General features: G+C 39.8%; 1 protein-coding gene across 34 annotated transcripts in view; it reads left to right on the top strand.

Annotated features, from left to right (window-relative positions):
* The first annotated feature begins 5,770 nt into the window (after positions 1-5,770).
* LOC143219184 (protein muscleblind) overlaps positions 5,771-12,139 on the top strand; it is a 520,585-nt gene continuing 514,216 nt past the window's right edge. For 9 of the 34 annotated variants that reach the window (XM_076445115.1, XM_076445108.1, XM_076445107.1 and 6 more), the window contains exons 1-2: positions 6,359-6,952; positions 7,343-7,464. The gene's annotated coding sequence lies outside the window, so the exon portion shown is untranslated. Of the gene's footprint in view, positions 6,953-7,342; positions 7,465-12,139 lie in introns of all 34 variants that reach the window. The other 25 variants (XR_013011265.1, XR_013011266.1, XR_013011263.1 and 22 more) reach the window with 13 other exon arrangements.

The following is a 12,139-nucleotide window of genomic DNA, read 5'->3' as shown; positions in this document are numbered from 1 at the left end:
TGTAAAAAGAAATTTCCAAGACGTTAATGGCATTGTCCTTAGCGTTTTACTACCGTGCCTGTTCAATATTTCAGGAACGTTATATACAATCGAGCATGCAAATAAATTTCTCCGCACGATGGTACTTCAGTAGGACCCTCTCATATTTCCGGCACTTGAAGGGAAAGGAAGCGACGGACACTAGGATGAAAAGATGGCAGCAGTCTGGCTGTAAAGAAAAAAGGAATGGAGAGAACGTAATGCAGTGAGTCAGCAGTTTTTGTTAAAAATTTATTCGGTTCAGTTTCATGAGAAATATCACCTCGTACCCCCTCGACGTTCCGTATCACACCTCAGCGGATGCTTCCACCCCTACTGCCACCGGTGTCTCGCGTTCCAAACTCACCCTCGATTCTTCTATCCTTTCTTCCTTACATTTATATACGTGTACCTAACCGCGATATATGCTGCTCGAACGGCCGATTCATTTTTCCACGCTATGGAATTGCTCGATAGCTTTTCTATCGTCGAATTCGAAGGATTCAATGTAATATCATCCCTAATATCCATACCATCAGTAATTATACTACTTATACTGAAGTCAACCATTACGGTACTACTTATCGTCACACTACGTACACGTCTATGGAAATATGTGCTTTTATAATCTACTTTTGAATAGTGTTAGATAAACTAATGTGAATGTAAATTATTTTAACAAGAATATGGTAACTAGCACGAGAATTCTCTAGAATATAAAGCTTTATAAAAATAATGTGTTGACACCGGATTAAAAGATATTGTATTTACAGCAAGGAGCATAACTGATTCCACACACTTTAAATCAGAATAACTTTTTTATGAATCTCTGTGGAAAGACAGAAATCTCTAATTTAGTAAACTAATCATAGCAACAGAGTTGGGCAAGAATTTTCATTTAAATAAAAATTTCGAATAAATTGGGTTTTTTCCAACTTTATTCGAAATTATTATTTATACAAAATTTTTGCCCAACTCTGCATAGCAACCACTTCGAGAAACGGAATAACCAACATTTAATTTTGTGCAACCATGAAAATAAAGTGATCATTTGATTGAGATTACGGATGACAGATTCGAATAATAGATATCATAATTTTACAATGAAATACGGCAATAGCAGTGCAACACGTTGCAAGGATTTTGGAAACGGAAAGTACATTTATGTGTAGGTAACAGTTGCTCCGCTTATCAGAGTCAGCGAGGCGAGAATGGTGTACTTCCGCTTCCGGCATTGGTATCGAGAATCTCTGAAGAAAGAGTTTGAAACCAGTGTTGGCCACAATGTTGGCTGAAGTTAATCGAAACGCTTTCAAGCTTGTTACGATAATCATATGAGCATTTTGCAAAAAGTTATCTATCTCTCTCCCTGTACGTGTCTGGAATATGTGGAACACATTGTGCAATAGTCTCAACATCCCCATTATACGATTATTAAACATCGTCATGTTATTGATTTTATGGATATGAAACAGATGTGTGTATGTACAGCTTAATCCGTTAATCGTATCTTCAGAGTGTTCAAGTACATACAGTGACTCGCACTAATATTTGGACAATGTTAAAAAGACGATAACTTTTTAAATATTGAACTTCACGATTTGAACTTTTTTTGAAAAGTTAGAACAATTAGTTTGCTATACAACGTGAATATTTATTTGAATGTTTAAATATTGATTACAAACGAATATGATTTATTTTCTGGTGGACAAAAATATGTAGTTTCAGTAAGTATTTCAGCCTTGTCCAAATTAGAAATAAGTCGATATTCAATTTGATTTTCACAAGTTCAAGAAACAGCAAATTCTTCAGCATTTATTTTTCACTATTTTGCCTTTGTTATGTCAGAGGGTATACCCCTCCCCCCCAATTAAACATATTTTTTACTATTTCGATTTCACGCAACTTCACAGTTGATTCATAGGGATCATTGAACATGAAATGTTTCACGTCTTCAAATTATTATCATACTTTTGAATGCGAAAAACTGTTTTGCATTCTACTCTTCGAAAATTTGAAAGCAATGCGTATATTAGAGTTGATTTAAAAATTAAGAGATATGTTCCGTAACGTAATTTGATAGACTGACGAAAATATGTACAATACAAGTTTATATGAAGAAATAAAAAATTATAGGAAAAACAAAATATATACAGAAAAATGATTACGAGTTTCCTACAGGTACGGATCATATTAACCCTTTGCACTCGAATGGCGACTCTGAGGCGCCAGTAAAACTGGCCATACCATTATTCAGAACAGTTTCAATATTATTAGATTCGTCTGTTTTCTATAAATTGTCAAGAGCTCAACTGTTACATGAGAAAACTGGTTAAATTTCATGTGTACAATGTAAAAAAGATTACACAGAATAAAAATGATCCGAGTCGAAAGAAATGATTTTGATTTTCGAATTAAAATTGCTTCGAGTGCAAAGGGTTAACTATATCATTCTGAATTGAGTCAATAGAAATTTTATTTAATCGAAAAAGAAAGGCATAACATTCATATTTGTTAGACTTCGTTAACATTCACCATCAAAGTAATCGAAGACGGTATGTTGCAATACCTAAATAGGTACGTTCTCGTTACCATTGAAATCGGTAGCGTTTGACGTTAAAAAATGTGCTGGAATAAAGGGCAGTCCAGTCACGGTTGTAGAATAAAATTCTTACGGGCGAGGTCGTTGGTTTTCTTTCTACATATCGAGGCCGGTAAATCAAAATACAAAATGAAAGTGTAGCAAAAGAACGAATCGTAACAATGGGCCGCGATAAGTTTGTATACGTACAATGTACGGCAGAGATATTCGTGCAAACGATATGCACGGTCCTTCGGTATCAGGCACCGGGATCTTTTCCCGCTGCGAACCGTAGCGCGCAGAGGCCATCAGCGTCGGTATAAAGAATTTTCTACGGATCTCATTCGTTGCCTCCCTCGCACACTGTCACTTTGCCCCCTTTCCTCCGCCGCGAATACGCCAGGGAACGAGATTAAGCAGGTATACAGTGCACACCATAAGTTTATTCGCCTCGAAAGTTCGCATACTATCCCCCGATTAGCGTTCTCGCGTACTATATCCGCGGGCAATCAAGCGTGACACGTGAAAGTGATCTCCGAAGAAGCTGCGAGGCCGATAGATCTGCAGACGAAGCAATCCAGACTGGTTTTCGAATAAATTAAATACAATTTACCGGGCTTCTGAATACGTTCCGGCGTATTTTTAGAGACTCGTCACACGCAAGTCAACAGCAGCTTTATTTCTCTTTTGCGAATTTAGGAACAAGTTGCTTCACGTGGTGAAACATTCTGACTCTGTTACGTAACTCTGTATCTCTGAACGATTAGTGTAGGATGGACTGCGGATCTCTATGCATTTGTGAGAAAAACTGGTTGGCTGAAATATAAAACAGTAAAAGATTACAAAAATTCTAAGAGCAAAGTCATTAGGGAATAAACTCAATTTTTGTTTTACTTCTGCCTCCCACCATTTTTATTTTGTGTAAAGATCCGCAGTCTAGTGTAGGAAGAATAGTTTTCATAAATGTGTGAATTGGTTGAATGGTGATATTACAGTAAACGATACAATGTCGATGTTGTTTTTCTAAAAATCATGATCGTTCAGCTCTATCACTGTTGCAAATAGGTTATGTAACGGTGTACCGTATCTGACGATATTTAGTACGTATTCGCTTAACAAAATTTGAGTGCTTTCTCCAGGGAATTTCACGGGATGAAATGTACTCATGAACTCATCAGTCTTGGAAGTACAATTGTGATCGCTTACAAAAATAAAAAACTACAGGGAATCGGCAATGCAAACATTAATTTATACAGTTAAACGTGGAAAATATGATGCAACGTTTAAGAATAAACGCACAAGATATTTTGAACTGTCATACGATACCATACACTATACAATATCGTTTCAGTTTTCAGTAACAATGTATTTTCAATTAAATGTTTAATTTAATTAACTTCGATTTATATTAATTGTTTGATTACAGAACAAAAACAAAATATTGTGTTTGTTACATCACCTATAATTTAACTATTATAAAAGTTATCCAATTTGCGATGTTAACGGAAATGTATTTGTAGGCTTACAGGTACTTACAGTGTAAGTCAAAGGATTGCACGGATTTCATTGGCCGTGATTACGCTGAAGTGTAACTTACGATAAGGTAATACTGCGATGATTGTAATTGTAGATGTTCCAGAAAAAATGTCACGACAGATTGGCACTTTTTATTTGATATCTTTTTGTCACCATTTTACAAAAAAATCTCAATCGATTCCAACGATAACTTTATCTATCCACTGCAGTTGCAGGTGCACTATGCGAGAATTTTACTTATAACTAGACTGCGGATCTTTATGCAAAATGAAAATTTCTTACCTAAACTGCAACAAAAACAGGAGTGAAATATATTTTTCCCTATTACGTTTAGTAGGTTGAGAATGATAATATACGTAGTACATATGTTTAAATGTTTCTAACATTTTTACTATTTTAAATTACACCTACTCACGTTTGTCATAAATGCATAAAATCCGCAGTCTACTTATAACCCTTTAAGTTTCCTGATCGTTTTCTCACTGATATCAACAAATTACTTTATGTTCTAAAATCGTACACGATACTTTAATACGGATATTACATTATACGTAGAATATATGTAAACTATGTGAATATACATATTCAGAAGGATTCTGTGCCGCATTAAAAATTTACGAAAAGCCAAATTGAATAATTTAGCAGGGCATATCGAAACCCGGTGTAATATTTTACGTACCATAAATACCAGTCATCGATATTTGAGATTGCTTCGACTATCAGGATTAAGAAACGCCGATAGTCGAGGCAGCTTTGAAATGTTTAAATCGGTCAGAGTTTGGGAACCGAAATTTCCATGAAAACCGATCAATGCGGCTAACTAAAATCGGGACACTAGACAGTTTGTAGTAGTATGCATGTACATATAAGGTCTTGGTCCCATATGTTCCGATACTACTTGACCCAGCAATTAGAATACCTTTCCGTCTACGACCTTGCTTCATTTACGACTCCTCTATCGGCCATGCTTATTGTACTCGCGCGAATACTATGCCTATCGCAGTCGTCCTGCCCTATCTTCGTATCAGTCGTTGCACGTCACGACGCGTACAAGCACCACCGGCACACCAGCATCGAGTATAAAGAATTTTTCTCGGCTCCCTTCCTCTTTTCCCTTTCTCTCTTTGCGTCTTTTCTGTAGCGCGTGAACGCATGGAGAAACAAGATTACGCCAGTGTATGGTATACACGCGCTGGAAGTTCTGTTTCCTAGGGACGGGACTGAGATAGGGGGGAAAGAAAAAGCGAGAAAGAGAGATTGACTAAACCTCTTCCACCCGCGAGCGTGATAGTCAGTGGGCGATGCGCGACCAAGCCTAACCTGTGCCGGTTCTCCAGCAGGGTAAGCAGAGAGGCTGGGTCGCTAGACGGTGAAAGATAGAAGGAGACAGCTACCCGTAGAACGGTCTCTCTGTATATGTATGCGTGTTGGGGGGGAGGGGGTGGTGGGGCTAGAGCGGCGCATGCGCGTCAAGGACGCTTATTGAGCCACGGAGAGGGGCGTTTGGTGCCTCATCGTCGGCGGTGGTGGCGGTGACGACGACGTGGCATGGTATATGGTCGCATGGGTGCAGCGAGGGGTAAGGTGGATGGCTGATATTATGCGGGGGAGGGGATCCTGGCTCCTCGTAGTCGGGAAAAGCAAGAGGAGGGTAGATACGCGATAATCGAAGAGAGAAAGAGTGTCGGTGTGACGGTGTGCGTCACGATAGTTCCTATATACATACCGTATATACGATCGAGCGAGATAGAACAGGGAGAGTAGAACGGAGACAGAGCTAAACTGGCGAAGCGAAAGGGGAGCAGGCGAAAGAAAGAGACGGACAGGGTTTCGAATTAGTGAGAGGATGCATAGTTGCGCGATAGGTGGTAGAAAGAGAGAAAATCGAGAGAGGTACGTGCATCGAACGGAGATGCGAACGATACGGAACGTTGGACAAGGAGAGTCGTATACCGTCGAGCGAATCGGCCGATCGTAGGTGTGACTAAGTGAGATAGACGGAAGGGAACAGGAACGAACGAATGCAACGGAGCGCGAGGTTCCGTAAAGAAAGAACAAGAAGGAGATAGGTGATGTATACGTTGGTATAAGTGTAGCTAGGGCGAGGAGTAAGGAAGGCAAAGAGGGTGGGGAGAGTCCAGAGGGTAGGGCGAAGGCGGTGGGGAGAAAGGGGAATATGAATGGCAAAAGGGGGGATAAAGGGGGCGCTGATGTCGGACAGTCGGTATCGCGCCAGGCCCCCGCTAGCGGCTAGCCAAGCAAGCAGCAAGCAGTCGCAATCCCGTCGCCTAACCAGCATTGCTCGCCTTACCTTTTCACCCTCTTACAAAATCGCATCGAGGCTTCCGTCAGACGCATATATTTGCCCCGTTCCGTCAACCGGTTCCCTCCGACGTCGTCCGTCGTCGTTCGTCGTCGCCATTGCCGCCGCCGCCACCACCACCGCCGCCACCGCCGCCGCCGCCGCCGTCGCCGTAGCCGTCGCCGTTCGCCGTCGCCGTCGCCGTTGCTGCTACTGCCGTCGTCATCGTCGCACACGCAGTACGTCGTCGTTATTGCTCTCGCAATCGTCGTTCAATCGCGCGTGGATTACGAAGCAGCGGTCTTGTTAGAAAAGGGAAAATTGCGAGCGAGTACCCCGTTAACCATTCGAAGGAATTGAGAAACGAAGTCTCCCGCGAGAATATCGGACAAGCTGATTATGAGTTGGAATAGTGGAGCGGGTCAGCGAGCATCCGGGCCAGCGTTTTTAAAGTGAGAACAAGTTTTCCGTGGTTTTTGTGTCGTACGCGAGAGATCCGTTTGGAACAGTACAGTGTGAGTACCACGGCAACCGTTTGGATTTCTGTCGTTTTACGATCTTTATCGTGAGAGAATACACATACCTACATATACGCATATAGAAAGAGGAAACAAGTGCAGAATCTGAAGCAAAAGTTTTCGTATGTCGCACGTTAAAAATTCGGAACCGTCGTGTTATTCTCGGGATATTAGTGCTGCCAAATAAGATATATATACATACACATATATATATATCTATATATCAATATACATATAAATATATATATATATATATACGTACATACACATATTTACATACACACCTACTTTTCGTACATACACACATACATACTACGTACATATATACATATATGTATATATGTATATATATATATCTATTTTTGGTGTGTTGTTTGTTACTACAAGTGAGGAGTACCAAGGTTTGAGGAACCAGTGAACGCTCACCGACCGCCTAACCTTACGTCTTGTCACGGTGACCGACATCACGGCGAGATCGCGGCTGATACCTCCGCGTGTTCCGGCGCAAGGTAGTACAGTACAATCGCTATTTTACGATACATATGTGTGCCTTGTACGATTGTGTTCGTTCGGTAAACGTTTTAGCGGTACAGAGCAATAAGTCGTGTAGCCATTGGCCGTGCGTGGGCGCTCCGTTGTATCTATTCCAAACCTATACATGTACATCATGGTTCACATCGTCATCCCAATGACGTCATCCCTCCTGTAATTACGTTTTTACGTCGTTCCATGGCACCGGACATTTGTTCCGTTTCGTTTTTATTTCTGCGTATTGGACTCTTTTAAGAACGAGAAAAAGAAGAATCCATTAGCAAGCTGCTCGGTTCGGTTTTCATCGAACGTAGCTGCGCACTTTGCCATTACATCGCGATTTCTTGTCCCGTTCCGCTTGCACTCGTTTCTCGCGAAAAATGCGATCGAATCTCCTGCCCGTCGAGTCTGTTCTGTCACCATTGCAACCGGAAGCGCGAGGCCGAGAATGAAACAAACGAAAACTACATAATCGACACGTCTTACGTGTCGCAAAGCGAATTCTAAACCGTCGCGCGGCAACGAGTGCGCCGCGCTGCTTCCATGTTACGTGTACACTTCAGATGATTAGCCACGTGTCGTTAATTTCTCATTTTCTCGCGCGTTCCCCTCGATCGTGCATTTTCATTTTCACGAATGTCGCATGGAACGTTCACGACTGATCATGCTCGTTCCGTATCCTCAGAAAGATACATAGTGTACGGATCATTGCGATTCTGTCGACCGGTGTTTATTGTTTCATAATTTTAGAAACTGTTTCGGTCCCTCCGTTCGGTAAACGAAAATTGTTCTTGGTGTATTCCATTTTTATCCGGACCCTGTCGGAACGTAAAACGTGGAAGAGCACTCGGGAAGCTCGTTGCTTTAACATGTATACGTAGTACGGTTGTGATAAATGTGTCTTACTTCATGCTATCTTTCCACGAACGATAGCGATAAGTAAATTACGTTCGACCATTTCCCACGGTTCGTTCGTCACGCACAATCATGTCTCATTTCTACTTTTTCCCCGAACTTTTCGGGTTAAGCATGGACTACCAATCAAGCGGAATATTACATAGTTCTATACGAATTGCGGCTGGGATAAAGCTCGTACGGATCGAAGTAATTTTTTGATGAAATCGAGAAAAATGTACGAATATTTCCAGAAATTCTTTTCGGTGGTCCGGGAACGTGTTGTTCTTAGTCGCACACGGTTCCTCCGGTTATTCGTTTCCTTCGCATTCCTACGCAGACAGGTATGCGACCTTCTTATCTGTAACTTTAATCTTCTTTCGAGGTAGTACAGTTTCAAAGAGTTATTGTTGCAGCCTACAGTTTTAATTTATTTTTTGACTGTGAATCCCACGCTCCTGGAAGGATTTATAAAAATTCTAGTTCTACGAGGTTCGAGCAACTTTGATTCGATAGAGGTCGTTTATTCGAGGATTTATTTTTGTAATAATACTTCTACGCTTTTGTCATTCCTATTTCAGCTGTCATAGGGCATTTCGTGTAAATTGGTATCAAAGTGAAACTTGTTTCATCCATTATGAGGTTAATCGAGTGTAAAATAAGATGGAGGTTTCTTGGCGTGGGACTACTTAGGAATAGTTTAAACGAACGAAGTGATTTATCTTGTTTGAAACTCTTTATTGGACTCTGTGAGTGTTTACGAAAATTCTTAGTTTACTGATTTACAAAGCTGGCATTTACCAAGCAACATTTTATGAATTCATGCTGAAGTGTCTATTACGTTGTTCTTAATACGTATATTCTTATAATTGTAATTGTGAATCGAAGAAATGGTTCTTTTAGAGGTTAACGTTTGCAAAGCGACATGCATAAATATTGTTTGAATTATCGATCGTATGGTTGTTAAATGAATAATATGTTAAGGTTCTCGGCGCAACGATTCGATCAATTATTTACGAAGAAGAAAAAAACGCAGTTTTTCTACTTTCTTGAAAAGGATCCACACATGGATCGAAACTTTGGAAGTTTAAGTTAACGTGCAAAATTTGCTTTTTCGTAAATAATTGATCGAACCGTTGCGCCGAGAACATATTATTCATGTGACAATGCATAAAATACTGAAATTATTCAAGAGTGTAAGAAGGTACGTAATTTTTGATACTGACGTAAAGATTGAAACCTAGAGACCACAAAATGATGGATATTTCCAGAGTGCGAGTGTGCAATACATACATGATAAAGTGAATTTTATTGTTATACAAAGAAGGCTTCTCTTTCACCTTCAAGGTGATAAAATCTGTAACTTAAGACAGATAGATTTCGATGTACGTAATCGGTACTTCTTCAAATCAATGTAAAGAATGTGTGCAATAACAATGCCGTGGGAGTTTACGTATTTCTAGCATCTCCTAACCTGTCTGATTGCATAAACACAAGATAACGCTGCATAAACCTTTTTACGAAAACAATAAAACTCGTCTGTCAAAGTAAAATGCTGTCAAACATTTTTCTAGAAGTTACAAGACCGAAACACGAATTTGAAACACAAATATCACGACGCAGATAAAGGGAAGTGAAAGAATGAATATTGTGGATATCACATTCTACATCAGGACGGAATAATAAAGCGGAGCAACGATACGCGTATCGCAATATGCAGCCATGAATCGAATCAATCGCGATAGTGAAGAGTGTGTGTGTGTCTCTGTGTGTATGTTGTAATATCTATTCGCGCGTTGAAAACAAAGGCGCGCTCGTGGAAAAAGGAAAACTATAAGCACTTATCGCGCATCGCGGCGATAGTCGCCAGCGTGTTAAGAGCGAAGTTTACTTCGTGTCTTTATTGCTCGACGATTTTTCGATTTCGAGCCAATCAATTCCACTGGTATTCGCTTACTGCCTACGCCGTGCCGCGCCGCGCCGCTGCGCGCCGTCTGTATAGGCGCGACTTCCTGTAATCGTCGTAAACAAGTGGAAACAAGGACGGTCGCGTTAAAAAGGGTTCGTGGGCATGGAGTACCAGCAGCTAGAACTCAATAGGATAAAAGACACCGAGGTCGGAATGTCAGTGGGACACGCCCACGAAGCTTCTGAAATTCGATGCGTTCAGAACCTACAGAGTAATACGCGTGGGATGCAATCGACACATTCGCATTCACGCGTCATTTCGGTCGACTTCTTCCGCACCTACAGGACTACTTAAAACTTTAGGTCACGTGCTAAATAACTAGACTGCGGAACTTTATGCAAAATAAAAGGTGTTTGCATTGATTGCAAGACACAGGAGCCAAATAAAAATTGCATTCTTCCTTTATTTATCTTATCAAGGTGAAACTAATACACTGGTGGCCTTAAATATTTTTAATATCTCCACTGTTCTCTAAATTGTACGTACACATTTTTGTCATAAATGCATAAAATCCGCTGTATTCACAATTCGCGTACGCTCTTCGAAAAAAGAATAACTTTTTTTATTATTGTACCAAACGACCTGGTTTTTTTTTAATCAATTAGCAGCAGTGGTTTACGAAATGATTTGCGAAGAAAATTTTCCAAAAATTATCATTTACAAGGTTACATACAAAAATAAAAAGAGGATTCTTTAGAACTTTTTTATTTGGGCCCTTAATAAAAGTTTAAAATATATGTTTTGTAGATCTAGGTTAGTTATACGCATACTGAAAATTGCATCGAGATCGGTTGATGCATGGAAAAACGACATGCATGGAAACTGATCAAAGGTCGTGTAAAAACTACGATTTTTGCCATTTTTAACCAGTCGTAGCTCAACTGTATGTTAATCGATCTCTATGAAATTTCCAGCATGTGTGTAACTACTATAGATCTACAAAACGTATATTTGAAATTTTCTTTAAGCAAAAAATTTATTTTTGCGTGTAACCTTGTAAATTATAATTTTTGGAAAATCTTTGCATGTCATTTCTTAAACCAATGCTTCTTTGGACATGATATTTGGTCCCCTCAGGGTTTCAAATTCATTTACCAATCCTCTCCTTTTTCCACTCTCACCATCGCCTTTTCAGCGGGACCTACTGTTTATGGTGGGTTCCGAACCACCTTAACCAATGCTTCTAATTGATCATAAAAAATCAGATCGTTTGGTACAATTATGAAAAAGGGATTTTAGTTTCCAGGGCGTACGAATACTTTTCAAACTCAGTTTACGTATATCCTTGTACATAATAACATTAACGCTCTGTTCTTACTATTATTTGAGGTTTTCGTCAGCGGAAACTTTTGTAAATTAGATTTCATTTATTATTCAATGTATTCGATACATTGCATCATGTTTAATTAGATCAAACTGTTTTCATTTATTAATCACTAGACTGCGGATCTTTATGCAAAATAAAAAATGTTTGCATTGATTGCAAGACAGAGCTTAATTATCTTATTAAGCTAAAACCAATACACCGATGTCGTTAAATCGTTTTCATATGTCCACTGCATCAAATTGTACGTCTCTATCTTTCTCATAAATGCATAAAATCCGCAGTCTAGTGATTATAAACTTTCATGTTTGAGTTTATAAGTATTCACGGCTCTGCAATTTGTATAAACGTGATTTACTGAGAAAGGAACGTCGTTGCTATGCAATAATATAACATTTTAGCTGTGGGTAGTGGTTGGTCCATTATAGCGGCCAATCATGCACGGGAATAGATTCGCGGGCGGTCA

The sequence above is a fragment of the Lasioglossum baleicum genome, unplaced genomic scaffold, assembly GCF_051020765.1.
Source record: "Lasioglossum baleicum unplaced genomic scaffold, iyLasBale1 scaffold0021, whole genome shotgun sequence".
Classification (NCBI taxonomy): domain Eukaryota; kingdom Metazoa; phylum Arthropoda; class Insecta; order Hymenoptera; family Halictidae; genus Lasioglossum; species Lasioglossum baleicum.
Note: the sequence above shows the minus strand (reverse complement) of the source record. Positions and strands in the feature narration are given on the sequence as shown.